Source organism: Trichosurus vulpecula, chromosome 6 (genome assembly GCF_011100635.1).
Source record: "Trichosurus vulpecula isolate mTriVul1 chromosome 6, mTriVul1.pri, whole genome shotgun sequence".
Classification (NCBI taxonomy): domain Eukaryota; kingdom Metazoa; phylum Chordata; class Mammalia; order Diprotodontia; family Phalangeridae; genus Trichosurus; species Trichosurus vulpecula.
Window position 1 is genome coordinate 77,697,492 of NC_050578.1, and position 10,738 is coordinate 77,708,229.

Genomic DNA, 10,738 nt, shown 5'->3' on the forward strand with positions numbered 1-10,738 from the left:
TTTCTTCTGAACATTCACCTTACTCAATTATTTTACATGGCCAAACATTCACTGGTGCTACACCACAGCATTTTGTAAAGGTTGTTTCTGGCTCAGGAATGGACTCATTTTAAAATTCCTGTGGTCCCAAACCATTGATTGCAATACCATTACAATAGTCCTATCTGGTCACAGCTACAGGTGCCAGAGTGAACACTGAGCCTTCATGATGCTAGACATCTGGTTGCTAGGTTCTAGGAGCCACAGCCAACAGGTACTGCTCAATGAGAGTGAGACAACTAGCTTGATGACTCTAAAGCCATTAAGTTAAAATAAAAAAAAATGTACCACCAATATCTGGCTATCTCCCTCATGCTTGCAATGCTCTCCCTCCTCATTTCCATCTTCTAGCTTCTGGCTTCCATCAAGTCCCAACTACAAATCTCACCTTCTACAAGAAGCCTTTCCCAATCTCCCTTCAGGCTAACGCCTACCCTATGAGAACATCTCTAATTATCTTGCCTGTATCTTGTTTGTTTGTGTGTTGTCTCATCCATTAGACTGGGAGCTAACTCTGAGTGCTGGGATTTTTTTTGCCTAGCCCAGTGCTAGGCACATAGTAGGTGCTTAATAAATGCTTGTTAGCTTGACTTGACTTGGAGTCCTCAAATACAGTAAACACAAGGAAAATATAAGGATTTGAGAAGCAAAATCAGGTAGGAAGAATAATCACTGGCAGAACACTAGGGTTAAAGATTACCAGATCTACGCCTATAACCCAAGTAAATACAGCGATACAATGTCTTAACCAAAATTACAATGTTATTAGCAAACTTGAAGACCAGCAGCTCTTCTCTCAAACAAGACCAAGACTTTATGATTTCACTTCTTCAAAAGAAATAACCCTAAATGAAAAAGGAGGCAGAGTAGTGCCGTATGTCAGTAAGATTAATCCAAAAACCTGAATGGGGGAACATGGGAGAGAATATCGAATTAAGGATAGTGACGATGATGATGAAAGCTCACATTTCTGTAGGTGTTGAGAAGCAAAGGAAAGGTCACATTAAGGAACCCTAATGATTCCTCAGGGAAATCCCTGATGAGCTCAGATTTAAAAAGGGCATATGTCATTATATCTTTTAATAAAAGCAGGAGTATGAAACCAAAGAGAACATAAAAGAGACATAAAATCCATAAGAATACTGTTGGGAAGTACAAATTCCAGAATAAGCTAAGACTTAATAAATAATAATGATAACAGGAATATTTTTTAAAAAAAGCTTAAATATAATAAATAATAAAGATAACAAAAATGACCTTAAAAAGCTTTAAAAAGCTTGTCTGTGGTAAAAAGGATTAGGTTCCCAAACAAATGGTGTCATGTGAATCACAGAATTTTAGAGTTGGAGGGAACTCTAATGACCATCTCATCTAATGTATACCTGGAAAGGAATCTACATCAGAACATGGCCAAAATGTGGTCATCTAGTCTCTACTTGAGGACTTCTGATGAAAGAGGGAGCTTACTAACATTCAAGGCAGTTCATTGCTGTTATGGATAACTCACATTGTCAGGAAACTTTTTCTTTTTTGAAATCAAGAATAAACTGGGTTCTTTGAAAGACACATTTTAAATGAAAAAAGAAAGAGGCTTAGTCAATTTCCATTTTGTTTCTATCAAGGAGAATTAAAATTTTAAATGAAAGAGAAAAAGAGAGTCAATTTCCATTTTGTTTTTCAAGGAGAATTATTTTTAGATTGGATAATTTAGAACAAACACAGAATTAGAGCCAAAGAGGAAAAGAAACAGCAAATCAAAGTAGATTCAAGTCATCTGGTCTCAACAAACTATATTCCAGGGTGATAATAATAATAATAGCTTATATTATTAGCATTTAATAGTTATGAAGCTCTTAGAATAATAGAATGTTAGAGCTAGAAAGAATCTGAGAAGTCATTTAGTCTAACATATTTTAAATACTTGGTGGATTGATGATCTCATCAATGGTCTATTCCCAACAACGATGGGACTGTAACCCATCCATACCTTCCCAAAGCTGGACTATGTCCTCCATTGAGGCCTTCTGATAGGTGCCTTGATTTTGTGTGGCTACCAATGGAAGGCAGGGCCAATGAGACAGGAAAGTTCACATGTCCTCATGATCAAGGAATTCAGGACTTCTCTGTCTCTTTCTCTGTGTCTGTATCTCTGTCTTTCTCTGTCTCTGTCTCACTCAACATCTTTTACATCACTCAGTCTCTGATTGAGCCTTCATCACGGGGGTGGGGGTGGGGGTAGAAATAAAGGTTGATTAAAACACTGAACAATTTATCAAAGGCAGTCCTGTCCAGTCCTCTTCTGCCACTCAATTCAAGGTGCCTATCAGGTCTGGACAACATTCATTCTCCACATGCAGTGGAGCTGGACTTGGAGTCAGTAAGACCTGAATTCAAATCCCACATTTGACTTTTACTGTGACTATGGGTCCATCACTATGAGTCAATTTCTTCTTCTGTAAAATGAGGATTATAAAACCTCTACCGTGTACTTCATAGGGCTGTTGAGAGGCTCAAATGAGGTAACATGAAAAGAAGCTTAGCCAACCTTAGAGCTCCACACAAGTGCCAGTTATTATTGTAGTTATTCATTGACCTGGTTATACCTCTGCAGGCAGTGTTGCCAAACTCATGTACATGATTATGGATCTCATTTTAAAAGCTCTTCAGGCTTGATGAATTAGCATGGAGCCATCTGCAGACAGGAGCATATGGAAGATACTCCTACCAGTTTCTAGCATTAGGAAGAACCATTCTGGAAGACTATCTATTGGGAATTCCCCTTCCATTATTCTTCTGTACCGGATGGCAGTATGCTACATCTCTAGCAAGCATTGTAGTCAGTAAAAGATTTCTCTAAACTTGTTTGTGAGGTGTAGGATGTGCTCAGTTTTTGCAAAGGTGTGAGAAGTATTATCTTTTTTCCCTTTCAGTTCCCATTCAGTAATTGCCAGAGACCTAGCTGGTTTTGTGTTTGTCTTTCTTAGTTCTCATCCTTAAAGGCAGTGGGATTCTGAAGGGAAACACATTTCTTTTTCTTCTATCTCCACGCAAGCATTTTATCAGCATTTAACTGCTTCCAATTTCTCCAGCATATTTCTCTTTCTAGGTTTCTCTTGTCTCCAAATGTCAGATACTGCTCAGCTTTGCTTTGCTCTTTTCATCAGGAATACTTGAAATCCTCTATCGTACTAAAGATCCATTTCCTTCCATTGAAGGATTTCACTCAGTTTTGAAGGTAAGCTATTCTTACCCAAAAGGCTTTATCCTTTGCCTTTTAGAATAAAGTACTCCAAGATTTTCTCACCGTTGAAGTAATCAGAGCATTGGATTGGTGCCTGATTTTGTCAGTGACTCCTTCATAGTCAAACTCTTTCTTCCTAATGGCTTTTGGTATTTTTCTTTAACCTGGAAGCTTTGAATTTTGGCAGTGACATTCCCGAGCATTTTCAGTTTAGGGTTTCTTTCAGGAGGTGACAGATGGAGTTTCTCTATTTTCACATCACCTTTGGCTTAAATAGGTGTAGTCAGTTTTTCTTTTGTGATCTCTAAAAATATGAGAGCCAGGTGGTTTTGGGGGGGTTTTGGTCACATATTTCAGGAAGTCTGACTATTCTTAACTCTTTAACTTGTTTTCAATGCCCATCATTTCTGATGGCAGATATTTGACATTTTCTATTTTTTCAATCTTTCGACTTTGTTCTAATATTTCTGGTTATCTCATGGACTCATTTAATTTTGTTTGCTTCACTCGTTTTCAGGGAGTCTACTAACCTAGTTGAGTGAGGTGTCCCATCTTCTCTTCCGGTCTACTTATTCTCCTTCCATTTTCCCCTCAAGAGTTCTAATTTTATTTTTAATCCTTGCCTTTTGTCTTTCAATCACTCCTAAGGCCTGTTGCTCACCTGTGAGAAATAATTCATTTTGACCCCTACTCTCTTTTAATCAGTATTAATCAGCTTTATATTCTGCATAAGTCATAGAGATAGATTCTTACAGTGGGCCTCAGACTTTAATGTAATGTTCACTACTTGTTTACCAAGTTATGAAGCTCACTTACACAACCACCAGCACGCTGACAAGGATATCTCCATCCTGTTTTACTCAAATTCCATGTCCAAACCCAGCACGGTGGGATACCTTGTGATGCTTTGGAAAGTCTCCCAATTTATTTTTGTACTTCCAGACCATTCTCCTTCATCCAACACGATCAGGTAACCATCTTATGACCACCTAGTCAGTGGCGATGCCCCATGCTTCACCCGACCTGTGACTTTCCTGCTAATATGTCACTTTTTGACCCTCAAGAGCAAGGTCTATCAACCAATGAGATCCTGTATTTCTCCATGCCTCTTTTGCATATTTGAATACTAAGCGCTATAAAAACAAGGTACTGGAAGAAAGGGGCATCTCAGATCATGAGGAAGATCTGAGGTCCATTTCATTAGAGGGGACTATGGACCCTTTAATAAAGTGCCATTGACTCAAAGTTCTGCCTCAGTCTCTTTTATTGTAGGTTGGACAATTTGAACCCCTACAACCCTCAATCTGGTTTAGCCCATATGCTGAGATGGCTCCTGTGCATGCTACAACTTCTTGGAGCCACAGGTGAGAATTGGGTGGCAGGTGGATGAGCAGCCTGTCAGAATGATTCCCTCCTCATTTTGTCAATGTTTTAAATTCTGTGAGTCTGGGTGGCACATGCTTGGGGGCCTGAGATCAGGCTGCTTTCCAGGCTCCCCAGCTCATCCCTGCTCAGACTTCAGGTCTCTTCAGGCTCTTGCTGGCTTCTACGTCCCCTTTTGTAACACAAGCACAGGAAGACTTGTGGCTATCATCTTGTGTAGGTCAGGGTGAGATACAGGGGCTCACCATTGCTTTTCTTCAGCATTACTGAGTGCTGCTTTGTCTCATGTCCCTTTAGACATATTTGCTGGATTGTATATGGGAGACTGACCTCTTCTGTGACCTTTCACATGCCCATCTTCACCAGAAGTCTCCAAAAATAAATGTTAATAGGTGATTTTAATGCACTGAGAAAGGAGGAATTCACATGCTCTCATAATCAGATAATTCACAGGTGGTTTCCACAGCAACGATAACCTGGCCCCTTTGTGCAAAGCACATATAAAGATTCAGGTGTAGTCTGGCAAATGTAACCTGCTAAATCCAAAGACGTTGCTGTGGCAACTTGGGATGTGGGGGATTACTTGCCTGCTATTTGGGGCAGGTTTCCAAGAATTCCTGAATTCCCAGGGGCCTTATGTTCAGCCTGGGGCAGACTACCCAGAGTTCCTAGGTGCCCTGGAGTATGAGCTTGAAGATGCTGCAACCACTGAGTGTGAGAAGAAGGCATCACAGGCAGCTGCTGGAGAAGCCATGGAACCATTTGAACATGACCTGGAACACTAGCCAGGGACAGAGGATACCGAAGCATTTGGGCTGACCAAGAGTGAGCTGGACATACAACTTAGTAGTACCCTGCCTCCAGGAGCAGTGCCTTCCTCAGCCTTCCTGCCCCTTCTATGTCCACCCAGGGTGAAGCAGCTTCTGCTGCCAATCAAGACCCTTTCCACTTTCTATTCCTAAAGGACTTGAGTCCAGAACAACTACGTTTGAATCCTGCCTCAGATACTAACTGTATGACCCTGGGCAAGTCACTTAACCTCTGCCTCAGTTTCCATATTTATAAAATGGGAATAAAAATAGCACTTACTTCCCAGGATTGATGAGAGGATAAATTAGGATAATGTATATGAAGTGCTTTGCAAATCTTAAAGCACTATAAATGCTAGTTATTATTATTTATTATAGGAACAGTACACCTGGGGGTATGGCAAACGGAGTTACACTAAGGCATTAATTGAGCACCAGCAATGTACTAGACAATAGATAGAGCATACATACAATGCCTGTTTGATCGACAAATATCATTTAACAAAGTGAATAGTTGAAATTATTTAATTTATAAGCATTTATGATCTCTCCCTCCTACTGCTGCCTAGAGTAAATAAAAAATTAAATTAAACAATAACAAGCATTCAGCAAAATAATTCCCACATTGGCCATGTCGCTAGTGTATGTATCATTTCATATCCTTTGACCGTTTTAAAATTTGGGGTCCTTAGACTTAGATATTCAGTTCCTTGTGCATCTTGGAGATAAGCCCTCCAACAGAGAAACTTACCACAAAGATTTTTCCGCTCAAAGTTATCTCTTTCCCTTTTAAACTAACAGCATTAGCTTTGTTTGTGCAAAGACAAAAATGAACAAAAAATTTTCTGGTGCCTGAAGGCAGGTGAGGACAGAAATAAGTAGTTCACAAACTTTTCTTCTCTGGGTTCTAACCTACTCCCTTTATTGAAAAAAACAATTATATCTCAATCAACCCCTACCCAGATCTCATCTTGCATTTCTAAAGTCTCATTGGTTCCTGTACCTGCCCATCTAGGCCAGGTCAGCACCAGAAACAATGGGTGATCTTAGATTCTTAGATCAGAGATTGAATTGCTATTGACAAATTTTAATTTTCTTTCTCATTTATTTTTATTTTAAATTTTAATTTAATTTTTTAATTTTAATTTTTTTGGAGGGGGAAGGCAAGACAATTGGGGTTAAGAGGCTTGCCCAAGGTCACACAGCTGGTAAGTGTGTCAAGTGTCTGAGGCAACATTTGAACTCAGGTCCTCCTGATTCCAGGGCCCATCCTCTACTCACTGTACCACCTAGTTGCCCCTAATTTTAATTTACTTATTTTATTTTATTATATTTATTAGTTATATTAGTATATTATAATATTATATATTACACAATTATTATTATGTTTTTTATATTAAATAAAACAAACATTTCCATAACATAGTATAATAAAAAATTGAAAAAAAGAATGCACATTAAACTGAAATGTATTATATACAACTTGCTATTCCTTTTAAATATATATAACGTCATGATGCAAATTTCTTTTTTTTTTCCCTTCTCTCCTCCTACCCTAGAGATAGCTATCCTTAGACACAAATATGTATATATATATATATATATATATATATATATGTTAAATCATCCTATGCATACTTCTATTTATCAGTTCTTTTTCACACAATCTGTTTTCACAGATAGACTATCTACTTTTCATTCAACTCAGCAAGTGTTTATTGAACATTTTCTAAAAATGTGCCTCCTATTACACTCTATCCCATTGGTGAGTTAACATGGAACAAAATAAGTATATTATGTGATCCCTTATCTTCCAGGGTGCTTAGCTTCATGGGCAAGACGAAGCTTACACTCAGAAACAATTAGAGAATAATAAAAGATACTACATCATAAAGTGATAAATTTAGTAAAAACAAACCTCCACTCACATAAATATAGGCTTTTAAGGTTTACTTATAAAGTGCTTTTCTCACAAGAACCCCATGAGGTAGGGAATGCAAATATTGCTATCCGCATTTTACCGTTGAGGAAGCTCATCATATAGGGGCTTCCTGATCACACAATTTGTGTCAGAAGTGGGGTTTAAATCCAGTAACCAGACCCAAAGGTCAGGGATCTCGCCTGTTACTTTCTTATTTTCCACATCGCTTCTCAGGTGTGGTAGTGTGATTGTTGTGTTCTTTGTTTTAGAAGAAGGTGATGCCGTGACTTGCGAATGAATTAGATTTAAGTGAGGAAGGGCTGTGCAGGGTCACCAGCCTCACTTTCTCCCCTGGAGCCATCTGGGAGCAAGCATCATAAATCCCAGAATCAGATTCTGGGATTTATGGCGCTTGCTCCACACCTGTGGACGCTGCCTGTTTCCACCACAATTAGGGGCCAGCAGAGGGCAGCACATCTCCAGCTTAACCTGGGCAATCAGTGCTTGGCTATGAAGGTAATTAGGTGGTGATAGTTGTATGTTGATGACGGCCCATTTCTTATCAGGGAGTCTGATTGTCCCATCAACAGAAGAGCCAGGCAGCTGATTTGAAAGAGGTGGCAAAGAATTGTCATTGGAAGAATCATGTAGGACTTAATCCTGCGCAAACAGGCTGAGGACAAAGACCATATGTTAACCAGTCATAAACACAACTCAGAAAGTCGAGGAATCTCATCAAAAGAGGTTGCAAAAATACGTCAATAGCAATCAAAACACCAGGAGACTTCCTCATAGAATGAGATAGAATCATCATGAAATGCATAAGGGAAAACAACAAATGTCAGGAAAATAGAGGGGAGGAAAAGATTATCACCAAAACGTCAGGTACAAGAAAAAAAAAGAAGAAACAGACCAATGCAATAGAAAAGATACATTAGACATCCACCTGAACGCATATGAAACATAGTGAGTGATCAGTCTAGAGAAAAGAAAAACCAGGGAACCACTTAAAAAAAACAAATGTACATTTGGAGATGGTACTCTGGTGAGAAAGGGTTTAGACCCACACCTTACAACATATACTTCAGTGATTTCCAGCATGATGAGAGCAAAAACAAAAACAGCCACCAATCCTGTTGCTTGAGAAAAAAAACCTATAAAAGTAGAACGAGGTGCCCATTTTTAAAGTTAGCCCACATGGAGACTTTTAATGTTGCAAAGTGTTTTACAAATGTTATCTCATTTTATCTTCATAACAACCCTGGGAGGTAGTAATATTATGATCTCCATTTCACAGATGGGTAACTGAAAGTCTTTGTCCAGTCATTTTCCAGTCATGTCTGACTCTATGTGACCCCATGTTGGGTTTTTTTGGGCAAAGATACTGGAGTGGTTTGTCCTCTCCTTCTCTGGTTCGTTATACAGATGAAGAAACTGAGGCAAACAAGGCTAAGTGACTTGCCCAGGGTCGCACAGCTAGCGAGCATCTGAAACCAGATTTGAACTGCATCATCTAGCTGCCTGTCTGGCACGTAGTATTAGTTTAATAAATGCGTGTTGCCCACCTGCTATTTTCTATTAAAGCCTTTCCCGATTTGCCAGTGTCTTTCCCACCAAATTGTCAAGTTATCTTGTATCTAGTGTGTGTGTGTGTGTGGGGGGTGTGGTGCTTTTCTATATAAATACTGCCTGCTCTAGCTAGAATGTAAACTGCTTGAGAGTAGGGGCCATTTCAATTGTGTTTTTGTGACCCCAGGACCTAGCACGGTACCTGTGTTCTAGGTAGTCCTGACTCAAGCTAGTTCCCTGGTAGTTTAGGTTCATCACTGGGGTAAAAGTCATCTAACACTTTTTATAAAGCAGATTTACTTAGCATGGCAGGGGAAGGAAACTCGACAACGACGTTTATCCAGTACATTGAGCTAAGCTTCCCTGCCTCCAAAGGTCCCATTATGGTCTGCCTGCCAAGATGCAAAGACAGGCTGGAGCTTCTTGTGTGTTTGTTAACCTCGGTTGACCATGAAGTGATGTTAATAGTCCAAACCCTTTAGTTCCTCCTGACCCAGTCAACTCTCAGGTACAGTGGTGGATACCTTGTTAAGGAAAACTAGCCTAATTTGCATGGGGGGGGCAGTGCAAAGGAAATTATTCCTACCACAACCTGGCATATAGCAAGTACTTAAATGATAATAATATTAACAATAATAGCAAGACTTTACAAACATTATCTCATTTAATCCTCACACAAGCCCACAAGGGAGGTGCAATTATTACCTTCACTGCGCCAGATGAGGAAATTGCACAGAGAAATGAAGTGACTTGCCCAAGATGAAATGGCTAGCAAGCATTTGAGGCTGGATTTGAATTGGCTGAGGTGCTGAGCCCAAGCTGGCGCTGTCTGCTGTACCCCATAGCTGTTTGTTGATATATTACAACAATAATAATACTTTTTGATTATTGGGAAAAAATGCCCTAAAAGCATCATAGTAAACAGCTAGATGGTGGAGTGGATAGAGTATCGAACCTGGAGTCAGGAGGACCTAAACTGAAATCTAATTTCAGATATTTATTAGCTGTGTGACCCTGGGCAAGTCAGTTAAACCTCTATCCTCATGCGTAAAATGGGGATAATAATATCACCTATTACATTGTTATAAGGATCAAATGAGATATTTGCAAAGTGTCAAGTGCTAACTGGGGTTAAGTGACTTGCCTAAGGCCACACGCTAGTGAGTCAAGTGTCTGAGGTTGGATTGAACTCAGGTCCTCCTGACTCCAGGGCCGGGGCTCTACTCACTGTGCCACCTAGCTGCCCCTACCGTTATTATTTTTAAAAGGCCTACTTTTATCTCTCTATGTGTCCCCTTCTCTCCTCTGACACTGCCACCACCCTGGGGCAAGAGGAAATCTTGAACCTTCTTGAGCAGGAGAGTGATGTGATAAGAATATAAATTTGGCAGCTTTGTGGAGGATGGAATGGCAAGGGGAGACTAATTAGGAAGCTATTACCACAGTCTAGTTGAGAAGTGATCAGAAATTAGGTTAAGGTGGTGACTATGTGACTGAAGAGGAGAGTGGATATAAGAGACAAGGTGGAGGAAAAATTGACAAGGCTGGTGACTGACTGGATGTGGGCAGTGGAGGAGATGGAAGAATAGAAGATGACCCTGGACTTGGGGACTGGGGCATCTGAAAGGTAGTAAGGCCCTCAATAGAAATAGAAAGTTAGGAGAGCGCTGTGTTTGGGGGTAAATATAATGAGTTCTAATTTGGACATGGTAAGTTGAGATGCCCACGAGAAAATGCTCATATTTTCTGTCTCTGTCTCTCTCTTTCCCTGTCTCT